Source organism: Dendrobates tinctorius, unplaced genomic scaffold (genome assembly GCF_039654945.1).
Source record: "Dendrobates tinctorius isolate UK_male_01 unplaced genomic scaffold, ASM3965494v1 ptg000030l, whole genome shotgun sequence".
In the NCBI taxonomy this organism is placed as follows: domain Eukaryota; kingdom Metazoa; phylum Chordata; class Amphibia; order Anura; family Dendrobatidae; genus Dendrobates; species Dendrobates tinctorius.
In genome coordinates, this window is record NW_027361698.1 from 122,664 (window position 1) to 135,467 (window position 12,804).

The following is a 12,804-nucleotide window of genomic DNA, read 5'->3' on the forward strand; positions in this document are numbered from 1 at the left end:
CAGGTGTACGTACCTAGAAGGGTTGATGCCATTTTTTACGAGAAAAAAAAAAAGTTGTCACACCAAATCTTTATACGATTAAGGTTTTTCATGGTTTATTAGCTGTCCACTAGGAGGCAACACTATGCATAATCTGAAAAAGATTAACTATGGCTCCTCCTCTGCAGTATACACCTCTGGACGGCGTCAGCCTTCTCCAGTTTTGTGCAAAAGCATTAGGAGGAACGTAACAAAAACAATCATGCCTGTAAGAAGGCTACTATATACAGTTGTGGCCAAAAGTATTGACACCCCTGCAATTGTCAGATAATACTCAGTTTCTTCCTGAAAATGATTGCAAACACAAATTCTTTGGTATTATCTTCATTTAATTTGTCTTACAAGAAGGAGAAAAAAAAAAAAAAAAAAAAAAAAAGAATGAAGCAAAACATTGATCATTTCACACAAAACTCCAAAAATGGGCCAGACAAAAGTATTGGCACCCTCAGCCTAATACTTGGTTGCACAACCTTTAGTCAAAATAACTGCGACCAACCGCTTCCGGTAGCCATCAGTGAGTTTTTTACAATGCTCTGCTGGAATTTTAGACCATTCTTCTTTGGCAAACTGCTCCAGGTCCCTGATATTTGAAGGGTGCCTTCTCCAAACTGCCATTTTTAGATCTCTCCACAGGTGTTCTATGGGATTCAGGTCTGGACTCATTGCTGGCCACCATAGAAGTCTCCAGTGCTTTCTCTCAAACCATTTTCTAGTGCTTTTTGAAGTGTGTTTTGGGTCATTGTCCTGTTGGAAGACCAATGATCTCTAAGGGAGACCCAGCTTTCTCACACTGGGCCCTACATTATGCTGCAAAATTTGTTGGTAGTCTTCAGACTTCATAATGCCATGCACACGGTCAAGCAGTCCAATGCCAGAGGCAGCAAAGCAACCCCAAAACATCAGGGAACCTCCGCCATGTTTGACTGTAGGGACAGTGTTCTTTTCTTTGAATGCCTCTTTCTTTCTCCTGTAAACTATGTTGATGCCTGTGCCCAAAAAGCTCTACTTTTGCCTCATCTGACCAGAGAACATTCTTCCAAAATGTTTTAGATTTTTACAGGGCAGGGCAGCTTGAACTTGTTTGGATATTAGTCGAGGTTCTTTATCCAACATCTGCACAATCTTGCGTTGAAATCTCTTGTCAATTTTTCTTTTCCGTAAATATCTAGGGAGGTTAGCCACAGTGCCATGGGCTTTAAACTTCTTGATGACACTGCGCACGGTAAACACAGGAACATTCAGGTCTTTGGAGATGGACTTGTAGCCTTGAGATTGCTCATGCTTCCTCACAGTTTGGTTTCTCAAGTCCTCAGACAGTTCTTTGGTCTTCTTTCTTTTCTCCATGCTCAATGTGGTACACACAAGCACACAGGACAGAGGTTGAGTCAACTTTAATCCATGTCAACTGGCTGCAAGTGTGATTTAGTTATTGCCAACACCTGTTAGGTGCCACAGGTAAGCTACAGGTGCTGTTAATTACACAAATTAGAGAAGCATCACACGATTTTTTGAACAGTGCCAATACTTTTGTCCACCCTCTTTTATGTTTGGTGTGGAATTATATCCAATTTGGCTTTAGGACAATTCATGTTTTTTCATTTTAGACAAATTAAAAGATAATACCAAAGAATTTGTGTTTACAATCATTTTCAGGAAGAAACTGAGTATTATCTGACAGAACTGCAGGGGTGTCAATACTTTTGGCCACAACTGTATGAGCTCAAAGAATATGAGAACTCAACCGTAAACAACGGCCCGTAAGGACAACAGGGTGGGAGCTGTGTCCCCCAATTAGAGGCCAAGAGAAAGATTTTACGGTGAGTACACAAAAATCTCCTTTACTCTGTCGCCTCATTGGGGGACACAGAACCATGGGACGTCCCAAAGCAGTCCCTGGGTGGAAAGCAATGGACGAATATTGTGCTAGCAGGCACCTAAACTTGGGGCACTGCCACCTGCAGAACCAGTCTTCCCAGGCTCGCATCCGCTGAGGACTGGGTATGAACACTGTAGTGTTTCGTAAACGTGTGTAGGCTAGTCCAAGTGGCCGCCTTACACACTTGTTGTGCCGAATGGCCCAGGAGGCCCCTACTGCCCACGTAGAGTGCGCCGTGATACCGGCCAGAAGAGGGGAATTGTTAAATCGATAAGCCTCTTGTATGGTGGACTTAATCCACCTGGCAAGGGTAGCTTTGGAAGCCGGCAGACCCTTGCGAACGCCCTCCGGAAGAAGGAAAAGGGAATCAGACTTCCGGAAGGGTGCAGTCCTAGACACATATACGCAATGCCCTGACAAGGTCAAGCGTATGCAGAGCCTTCTCCACTCTATGAACCGAAACAAGGGATGGCAGTGAAATTTCTTCATTGAGGTGGAAGGTGGACACAACCTTCGTAAGGAAGGATGGCACTGTACGGAGAACCACCTTGTCCTGGTGAAAAGCTAGGAAAGGCCGTCTGCACGAGAGTGCTGACAATTCAGACACCCTGCGCAGCGAGGTGATTGCCACCAGAAAAAACACTTCCTTAAGGGGTTCGAAAGGTGGTGCCTGTAATGCAGACAAGACCAGGTTGAGATCCCACGTTTCCACTGGGCGTCTGTAGGGGGGAACTAATCGGGAAACTCCCTGGAGAAAAGTCCTAACTTGCGGCTTGTTAGCAATACACCTTTGGAAAAGCACTGAAAGCGCTGACACCTGGCTCTTAAGCGAGCCTAGGGATAGCCCGGCGTCCAGGTCCGATTGAAGAAAACCCAGCACCTTTGGAAGGGAATAAGGGAGTGGGACCTGTCCACGGGATTCGCACCAGGTAAAGAAAGCTCTCCAGGTACGATAATAAATCTTGGCGGAGGCAGGCATTCTTGCTCTGATCATGGTTGTGATGACGTCTGGTGAGAGACCTGCTTGGGTTAGAACCCAGGTTTCAAGGGCCACGCCATCAAATTGAGAGCCCCTGAGTTCAGATGGTAGAACGGACCTTGTGACAGAAGGTCGTGACGGTTGGGGAGAAGCCAGGGGGCGTCTGCCGTAAGTTGCACAACGTCGGCGTACCATGTACGTCTGGGCCAGTCCGGCGCGATCAGGATGGTTGGAACTCCCTCTTGTTTGATTTTCCTCACGACTATGGAGATCAGGGGATGGGTGGAAAAATGTTCAGAAGCTGGAACTGGGTCCAGTCCTGCAGCAGGGCATCCGCTCCGAGCGACCACAGGTCGCGTGTTCTGGTCATGAAATTGGAGACCTTGGCATTGAAATGGGATGCCATTAGGTCCACGTCCGGGGTCCCCCAGCGACGGCAGATCTGGTGAAAAATTTTGGGATGGAGAGACCACTCCCCCGCGTCCATTCCTTGTCTGCTGAGGAAGTTGGCTTCCCAGTTGTCCACACCCGGAATGTGGACTGCTGAGTGTACCGACCTAGTCTCTTCCGCCCAGTGGAGGATATGTGCCACTTCTCTCATCGCCTGGGCACTGCGGGTCCCGCCTTGATGATTCACATATGCCACCGCCGTGGCATTGTCCGACTGTATCCTTATGTGAGAGGCTGCCAGCAAGCGATGAAAGGCTCCCAGTGCCAGGAAAATTGCCCGAATTTCCAGAATATTGATGGGCAAAGTCATTTCCGCTGGTGACCACTTGCCTTGTGCCCTGTGATGTAGGTGCACCGCACCCCATCCTGTCAGGCTTGCATCGGTGGTCAGGACCTTCCAGTGTCCTTAAAAAAAGATTTTCCTCTTGCAAGTGAAGTTGGCTTGAGCCACCAGTGTAGGGACCTCCTGGTTGACGATGTCAACCGGTATTCCCTGTCGAGGGAGAAGGGGTTCCTGTCCCAAGACTTGAGGATGGCAAGTTGAAGAGGCCTGAGGTGAAACTGGGCAAATGGTACCATCTCTATTGCTGCTGCCATCCTGCCGAGGACTCTCATGGCAAACCGGAGGGATCGAGGAGGATTCCGGAGGAGTATGCGAACTCCAAGACGGAGAGCTAGTGTCTTGTCCCTGGGAAGGAGCACCAGACCCCTGGAAGTGTTGCATAGCATCCCCAGGAAGGTCAGGGACTGACTTGGGTAGTCTGACTTTTGCAGGTTGACTAACCAGCCCAGGCGACTCAGTGTCGATTGTGATTGAGACACTGTCCTCGCAGTCCTTGAAGGTGGAAGCCTTGATGAGGTGGTCATCCAGGTATGGAACGACTACAATGCCTCTGGAGTGTAGAACGTCCATGGTAGCTGCCATGACCTTGGTAAACGTTCTTGGAGCCGTGGCAAGCCTGAACGGGAGAGCCACGAACTGGTAGTGGTCCTGGTTGATCGAGAACCTGAGAAACCGTTGATGGGCAGAAGCAATTGGTATGTGCAGGTATGCATCTTGTATATTATCTATGGAGGCGAGATATTCTCCCTGCTCCATGGACACAATGATAGACCGAAGGGACTCCATGCGAAAATGACGGACCCGTACATATTTGTTGAGCTGTTTCAGGTCTAGTATGGGCCGGACGCTGCCTTCTTTCTTGGGGACTACGAATAGATTGGAGTAGAACCCTCGGAAGCGTTTGTTCACGGGAACCGGTACTACGACTCCTGCTTGAAGGAGAGAGGAGACCGCTTGGTGGAAGGCACGAGCCTTGTCTGGCGGTTTTGGTGGAACAGAGAGGAAGAACCGATTCGGTGGACTGGAAGTGAACTCTCTTGTATCTGGAAGACACTATTTCCCTGACCCACCTTCTTTCTGTAAAAGGCAGCCAGACTTGCTGAAAGAGCAGAAGTCGCCCTCCTACTGGTGGTGTGTCTTCTGGAGTTCGTGAGTCATGATGAAGCGAAGTTCTGAGGTTTTCCTCCCTTGGGTTTCGCTTGGCCTGCTTTCGACTGCCAGGTCCTGTCCGGCCTCTGCACCGCCCGTGGGTTGTTCCTGTGTGGAGAGCGGTTACGATTTTGTGCTTGTCACGAGATTGACCAACCCGAAGAATTCCGAAAGGATCGGAATAGTGTTTGGCTACGCCGTTTGAACGTGCGTTTAGGTTTCAGCTGAGGGAGAGAGGTACTCGTACCCCCCAGTGGCGTTGAATATCATTGTGTCCAGCCTTTCACCAAAAAGCCGTCCACTAAGGTACAGGAGATGCGTGAGGGACTTTGAGGCCGCATCCACTTTCCATTCCCGCAGCCAGAGGATACGCCGGATCGTGATGGCATTTGCTGCTATCTCTGCTACACGTCTGGCAGAGTCCAGGGCTGCATGAAGCATGTAATCTGCTACAACTGCCATTTGAACCGTTGATCCGAAAGCCTGGGACTTGAAGCTTGAAGACCATCTTGCAATGCTTTGGCCCAAGCCAGAATGGCCTTGGCCGCCCAAACTGACGCGAACTCGGGGGCCAGGGAGGCACCTGCCGCTTCGAAAACTGAACGAGCCATGCATTCTACCTGCCGGTCTGTTGCGTCACTGAGGGTTGAGCCATCAGGGAGTGAGAGTAGGGTCTGTGCTGCTAGCCTAGAGACTGGGGGGTCCACTTCGGGTGGGTCTATTGGGCCTATGCGGCATCAATAGTAAAAGAAAAATGTTGATAAAAAAAAAAAAAAAAAATAATAAAAAAAAAAAAATTGGGGTGTATTTACCTTCCGACGTCCCGCGCTGCCATCCCGGGCCACAGCGTTCCCAGTAATGATGTTGGTCTCGCGTTACTATAGCGATCTCGCGAGACTACGTCATCACAGGACCTTGCCGCAAGGCATTACTGGGAACGCTTAGGACGGGAACGCAGCGCGGGACGTCGGAAGGTGAATATACCCCGATTTTTTATTCTTTTTTTTTTTTACAGGGGCTTTGGTACCCAGGGCCTGGAGGACAGTCTCCTCTCCTCCACACCGTGGGTACCAACCGCACATGAGACGCTTAACTTCCCGCATGGTGGGCATAGCCACATGCGGGAAGTAAGCGATTCTCATGCATTCCTATGGGTGCGGAATCACGGCAATTCTTTGCAATTCCGCACAAAAGAATGACCATGCTGCGATCTTTTCCGCGATGCGTTTCCGCCGCGGAATAAAGCGCAGCATTAGCACAGCATGTGCGGAATGCCATAGGAATGCATGGTGAGGCGTTCTGTACACGGTTTTTAAACGTTTTCTCGCCGAAAATGCTTAAAAATCGCATCGTGGGCACATAGCCTTAAAGTATTTCTTTTAACACAAATTTTAGAATTTTACTTTTCAATAACCACCATGTTTTGCATCGCCATAAACTTACTACCATGAAGAATTACATTGCCAGGTATTTACTTAATTGAAAATCAAAACTGAAAAAGTAGAATTATAGAAGAGAATTCTCCTAATTTCACCACTTGGATTTTTTTAGGGCCTTTTTTTTCAGTATATGAGGTTTAAACCACAAAAACAAAGTAGGCCTCATACAGCTGTAGCACATGAAAAATTATGTCTCTTGGAAGAGGAAAACAAATGAAAGTTTAAGAAAAATCAGCCATCTCCAAAGGGATAACGGCACTAATAAAGTCAAAATGGAGGGGGAGGGGGGGGAACTAGCATTGCATATCTTGTTTTTTGCTTCAGATTTTTCTGACAGGAAAGTCAAAGAACGGCCACATATAACACTCCTTGTATTAACTAAACACTGATCATACAGGTTTTACTAGACTGTGTTCACATACAGGATGCAGCTTTTTTGCCTGCAATTTTTGAACCAAATCATGCAACAACCACCTCTGAATATTTCAGGTTAAGGGGGGGGGGGGGGGGGGGAGGGGCAGTTTTACATTTTTCCTATCTGGATACATTTTTAGTGCAGATTTGAAGCAGTGGTTTTTTTTCATACAGAAAGTGATTCTGCAAAAAAAAAAAAAAAAAAAAAAATTGGAGCAGTTTTATTTTAAACATTATTCCGAACCACATGCCCCCAGCTTTCTAAATTTCACCCAAAGCACGCAATTCAGAGACATAGTGGCCAGGAGCTTTCTTGAAATCACAATACTTTAGGGGATTTTTTGTGCACTGTTTTGGAGTAGAAAATCTGCATGTAACCATCAAAGTATTTATGTTTAAGTGTGAACATGGTGGTATTAATACAGCTGGAAATCTGAATGCTGTTCTTCATGAAGGCGAAACCGTAAAACTACATGATTTTCCAACACAGGTTACAAAGATTAACTCCGCAGAAAATAAGCAACTTTGTAATGCATCTTATCAAATAAATGTGCTTTTTTTCCACCCAGATGGATCTTTTAGGGTAGGTTTCCACGTTCAGGAAACGGCAGCGCTTTGGACGCAGCTCCGCCCAAAGCACTGTCCCCTTTTGTACACGCGGTGATCCCGCATGTATTCATTGTATAGGATGCGGTGATTCCTCATGTGTTCATAGACTGTATAACTCATCTTGCGGAGACAGGAGTGTCTCCGCAAGATAAAAAGACATGCTGCGGTCTATAAAGACGCGCTCCGCATGTGCGTATACGCAGGTCTGCCATCTGCGTCTTTGAACGCCTAGTGGAGATGGGATTTCATAAAATCCCCTCCATTGTGCTGTAACATCTAGACTCTGTGGATTGGACGCTGCCGCTGAACGCCCCTTACTCTTATTTCATGGCTACAATATGAATTCAGTAGAGACAGGTTTTCATACTCCTGAGAAAGGAGATTATGACAACACAATATTAGGGGAGGTACAGACCATATCAGTCAGAGTGATCCGACAAAGCATCAGATTACACCCAGACCAATATTACTCTACGGGGCAACAAACATATCTGATTTGTCCTCGGTCTGAGGTAGGAGGAGGGGAAATTAATGCATGATCTTGATCCAATGTTCTGATCGCACTCTGCCAGTCAAGTCAATGAGGGTGTGAAAAATCGGAATGCACTGGGATGACATTGGATCCCACTAAGCCAACACTGATCAGTGTCATTTGCACAGGCAATGACCAAGATTAAATTAATGGATTTTTATTTCCACAATATGGTTCAATTCTGAAATAATGTATTTTTCAAGTAAAAACACACAATTGAACAGTAGCGCCTACTATTGGTTACTGTACAAATTGGTCCTGGAGGAGATCATACCCCAGCCACAAGGCTGTGGCAGCAACAGCTGGAGGGTTGAGCCTACTGACAGATTCCCTTAAAAGTCAGTATATCTCTTCATAACAAAAGTGTTGAAGGGGTTGTCCGGCCATAGTGTACAAAACAGTAGGCTCAGAGTATAGACTTGTAAATCCTCACAGTGAGGTTTCCCCGATACCAGCAGGCGCTTGACCGCAAGTATTTGATTTGCATATATATGCAGTCATGTGCTGACTAGTCGTGAGCAGCATTGCTCAATGCAAGTCTATTGAGCGAAGCTGGACACATCTAATCAGAATGTAGCTGGGACTATGGAAATCAAATACTTGTGGTCACAAGCGCCGGAATCTGTGACTGTAGACTAGTACCCTAAGGGGAAAAAACCCTTTAATAAGATAAATATCAAGCCCTTTTCCACCCTTGAGGGTGAATACAACCTATTCACAATTGCTGGTCAGCCAGAACCACTGATGTGCATATAACATGCATGGGCAGCTTCTGAGAGAACTAAGATATCTAATTAGCATGAGCACTAAAATTTTACAAAAAGAGTTAAGTCAGCATTTTAATTGTAGGTAGCACAGCACCTTCATTTTGGTGGTAGAAGTAGATCAGTGGAAAGGTTCCTGAAAGTTTTTTAGATTGTGAAACCGTAGAACATCTAAACTGCTATAGTGGCTACAAAAGAAACCTGCTTTTAGTGTCCATTATATTGAAAATGAGTGCAGCCATTACAAGGGTTTTCCAGGGCAATGATCTATCCAAAGTCAATCTGCAGCCAGATTTTAACCGTGAACACGACAGTTCTTTCACAGCTTAGTGGGCATTTCCAGGTACTGCAGATCAGGTCCTATTCATAGTACTGAAGAAATTCAGAAGTGTCGATTAACACTGGATGCTCATGCTGCACCGGTCTTTCTAGACTAATGGGCACCAAATTAATGGAGATGTGTACACTTTAATTTGGCACCTCTTCTGGTTTGCTGCATTTCTGGTGTACAAAACACCAAATGATTTGAGAACTTTGAATGTAGACGTTAGCACGCCCCCATCACGCCTCTTCCCCAGCTATGCCCATTTCAGCAGAACCAATTCAAACTGCCGTCTAAATAGGGAACATTTTACATCTCTTCAAGGCTTTTAATAACACTTCTCTGGCATAAAAGCTTTGATTCGGCCTTTAAGTATTCGTGCGTAATAAGTATGGGGTATCCAAGATTGAGGTAGCACCTCTGGTGAAGGGCTTGCCATATCCTTCTAGAACAGCTTACCCATCTGGTACTCAACTCTCACCTGTACCTCCAATTAACTGCTAGTATGCGGCACAGAGTACTCTCGAACACCACCTTGGCAGGCGGGCCAAACCAGGTGAGGGTAGCTGCTGGTGGTTTTGAGGCCAATGGTGACTTTAAGGGTTTGCCTACCTGTGCATGTGAAGGCTGGATTTGGCAGACTGCAGGAAACAACCATCTTATTATTAACCAAAAGAGTGAATCCCAGCAAAGCATTATGGAGCACAGAGAGGGCACAGTGAGGCACATTGGCCATCCATTGCTTCCTGACCTACAGTGTCCCAATCTCCAGTCCTCTCGACTAGCTCTTGCCAATGGTACTCGATAGGCACGGATGACAGTGAGGCAGACAACCTAGGCAACTTTTCCTCACTTTAATCAAAGTCAAGTGCAAGTCATGACTTCAATCACCCAGCTTCAAAGACCTGTGGCAATGGGGAAGTGGCGAAGCAGAAAGTGTGGAATCAGTGTTCATGAAACTGTACACAGGCAGCCCAGGGCATAGGCTTGCTCGCCACTGGACCCAAGCAGTTGAATTTGGCAGACCCCTGGGTGTCTGACCAGCCCTCTTTAGGATCACTGTGCTCACCTCTGTCGATGGAGCTAGAAAAGGAAAACATGCCAGGAGCAATGTAGCGACATTTTAATAACCTGTGTTGACTTGACCAAGGCTTTAGGCTAGTTTCACACTAGCGTTTTTGAGCGCAGCGACGGCATGCGCACGGCCGCCTCTAAGCCCCGCCCCTGCCACGCCTCCGCCTGTAGCTCCGCCTACCGGCGCATGACGCTGCATGCGCCCCCTATCTTTATCACTGGGGACGCAGGCCGTGCGCAGTATGCGTTTGGCGGCGCAAGCGTCCTTTTGACGGTGCACCGACCTGCGCCAAACGCAACCTGCTGCAATTTAGTTGCGCCGGCGCACCGTCAAAAAGGCGCATGCGCCGCCAAACGCATACTGCGCACGGCCTGCGCCCCCAGTGATAAAGATAGGGGACGCAGGGCGCAAGCAGCATCATGTGCCGGCAGGCGGAGCTACCGGCGGAGGCGCGGCAGGGGGCGGGCTTAGCGGCGGCCGTGCGCAGGCCGTCGCTGCGCTCAAAAACGCTAGCCTTAGACAGTCAGCAGAGACAGCCTGTGGAAATTCATGGCAAAGTTTGGCTGCCCGAGCAAGTTCATCACAATCTAGTATAGACTGTAGGTGGCGTTAGTAAATGTAGAAAAGAGGAACACTTGCTGCAAATAAGGAACACACCAATGTGATCAATAATTTTTTATTTTTATTTAAGTTCATCACAATCATCTGGCAGTTCCATGATTGTGAAGGTCCTGAAGACAAATCTGAGGCATTCCCAGTTACATACTGCACAAAGCAAGGCCTCGACCCTGCTCCGTTTGCAATTTTCTGCCATGTTGAGAGATGCCCTTAGCAACTCCAAAGACTAAATCCAAGTCAGGTACAGGACTGACTGCAAGCTATTCAGCCCCAGATGCCTGAAGGCTATTACAAAAGGTGCACGTGACTTCAAGATTGCTGATGACTGGGCATGCAACACCAGCACAGAGCTGCAGTATGAAATAGACTTTTTTCCCCAGCTTGCGACAACGTCGGTCTCGTTATAAGTTCTAGAGAGATTAAAGTTATGTACCAGCCTGCTCCAGGAAAATCATACCAGCAGCCAATCATTACGGTGAATGAGCTCAACCTCAAAGCAGTTGATAACTTTACTTGCCTGTGCAGCACACACTGCCATGTAGTGACCATAAATGATGAGGTCAACAAAAGAACTGCTAAGGACAGCATCACCTTCAGGAGACTGCACAGGAACATCTGGGAACAAAGGGGACTCTGCTTTACCATATGATGGGCCTCACCACACTTTTCTATGCTAGTGAGACCTGGACTGTCTACAGCTGACATGCTAAACAGCATAACAACTTTCACCCGAACTGTCTCAGCTGACTTCTCCAGGTGGGCTGGACATGGTCAGAATGCCAGACAATAGATTGCCTAAACAACTGCTGTACTAAAAACTAAGGGAAAGCGAGCAGAAGAAACTGCCAGGGACCCTGTCTGGATTATCTAGGGACATATCATGAAGCAAGAAGGATGACAGCATCACAAGAAGGAAGGCGTCGCAAGAAGAGGTGAGGCGAGTATAATAAAAGGTCTTATACACAGCCAATAGGAAAGCCCATGAAGTGCCAGAACAGCAGAGCTCCCCATAAGTGACCCCAAATTTACAAACTACACTTCTCAATGAATTCATTTAAGGGTGCAGTGATCATCATATTGACACCACAGGTGTGTCACAGAATTTTATACCATTGGGCAGTGAAGACAAACTACATTTTTACCACCTCTTTACTACCAGTAACGTTACTAGGGGCTTCCACGTTAAGGCTACTTTTACACATGCCGGGTTGTTTGCGGCCCGTTTTTATGAGCCGTATTGCCGTGATTTCTGCGGTCTCCCGCAAAAACGGGCCACAAAAAACCTTCTTGCTGTTTTTCCCTGTTGTAATAAATTGCAGGGGGGGAAAAAAAAAAAAAAGCGATCCGCAAATACGGTGTACCGCAAAAACAAGCTACTGTTGTTTTTGTAGTACCATTGATTTAAATTGAGGCTGGGTCCATGAGCCGTGAAAAATATCGACAAAGCTCGATATCTTTTCACGGCTGTATATACGTCTCACAGCAATACGGGACACAGCACTCCGATGTATTTTTGCGGCCCCATAGAAATTGGGGCCGCAAAAATGGCCTGCAAAAACACAGCAAGTGTAAAAGCAGCCTACCAGATGACAGACCTGAGTGAGGGCTTGCTTTTTATTGTGGATTGAAGTGAAGATTTTATTGGGAACATTTTACATAACGTTAGGGATCACAGTTACCAAGTGCTCTACACCGAGCACATACTTAGTGGTTTCCACCTAAATCTCTGAATGATGTGATTCAAATGAAACCCCAGAGGGATCCATTCAATATAATGAGGCAGCTTTCTCTGGACTCCGTCTGGCCTCTGTTCAGCGTTGTGTTTTTCAAACGTGCACAAAACTGTGGCCGAAGGCACTTATGCAATACTAAACAGATGGACACCGCCGAATCACAGGTCAGACGGCGTGTCCACAGTGCCTCCCATCTGCCTCATTGTAGGGAATCTTCTGCCAGAGGTTCTGACTCAATCATGTATTTCAGAGATTTACATGGAAACTCCAATTCAAACGCTCAGCACCTGATAAATATGCGCTGAACCTTACTGCAATCTTTGGGAGGCAGAAAAAAAAAAAAACAAAAAAAAAAAAACAACCAGCAGGTGAAGAATTACTTTAATTTTTACGCCGTTCCTTGTGTGGTATAAGTGATTAGGCAACTTTATTCTTCGGGTTGGTGCGATTACAGTGAAACCA

At 46.8% G+C, this 12,804-nt stretch overlaps 1 protein-coding gene across 1 annotated transcript in view; it reads right to left on the reverse strand.

Moving 5' to 3' along the window:
* The window catches only part of LOC141086090 (ubiquitin-conjugating enzyme E2 D2), a 125,551-nt gene that overhangs the window by 79,936 nt on the left and 32,811 nt on the right, over window positions 1–12,804 (reverse strand). The gene's annotated exons all lie outside the window — the stretch shown is intronic.